Here is an 812-nt window from a genome sequence, read left to right as displayed (position 1 = left end):
GTTTTATGTACAGTACGTGTACTTTATTTGGTCCTACCAAATAATCTTACCGAGGCTTTCTATTGGTAATCTTCCCTCAAAAGATTCAGGTAGAATTAGATATTGTGCACTTCACGACTACCCAAACCTGAGACTTCGCTACTAACTTCAGTTTTGGGGTCATACACATAAATCGAAATAGACACACGCGAGGTACAGACACACACGAGGTTAAGGCGATGAAAGTGAGCTGCAGGAAACCCCAGGGTTCAGAACAACTAGGCTGTGTATTTTGCTTGAGTTAGATTCGCAACGTGAGCAGCAAAGGTTGTGTGATCTCAGAGCGCTTTTATTGTAGTGCGAGGGCTTCTGAACACCCATGTGACTGCGTGGCTGGGGACGCTGGCAGCCTGTGGGCCCTTTGAGGCATCCATCACCAGGCGCTCATTTCTTCTCGGCCTCTCCTGTTTTGGGTTCTTGTTTCAGTTTGTAATCAGCTAGGGCGGCCTTGATGGCGTCTTCAGCCAGCATGAAGCAGTGCAGTTTCACAGGCGGGAGGCACAGCTCCTTGGCGATGTCTGTGTTTTTGATGGTCAAGGCTTCCTCCACCGTCTCCCCTTTACCCATTCGGTGGCTAACGAGCTAGAGGCGATGGCAGAACCACAGCCAAATGTTTTAAACCTGGCGTCCACGATCTTCCCCCTTTTCATCCACTTGAATCTGTAATTTCATGACATCACCACACGCTGGAGCCCCCACCAATCCAGTCCCAACATTTTTAGATGTCTTGTCAAGGGACCCCACGTTTCGGGGATTTTCATAATGATCAACAA

At 48.5% G+C, this 812-nt stretch overlaps 1 pseudogene; it reads right to left on the bottom strand.

Moving 5' to 3' along the window:
• Positions 1–310: 310 nt before the first annotated feature.
• On the bottom strand, positions 311–807 carry LOC104992956 (annotated as a pseudogene).
• Between the last annotated feature and the right edge of the window lie 5 nt (positions 808–812).

This window comes from Bison bison, unplaced genomic scaffold (assembly GCF_000754665.1).
Source record: "Bison bison bison isolate TAMUID 2011002044 unplaced genomic scaffold, Bison_UMD1.0 scf7180017490313, whole genome shotgun sequence".
In the NCBI taxonomy this organism is placed as follows: Eukaryota; Metazoa; Chordata; class Mammalia; order Artiodactyla; family Bovidae; genus Bison; species Bison bison.
Note: the sequence above shows the minus strand (reverse complement) of the source record. Positions and strands in the feature narration are given on the sequence as shown.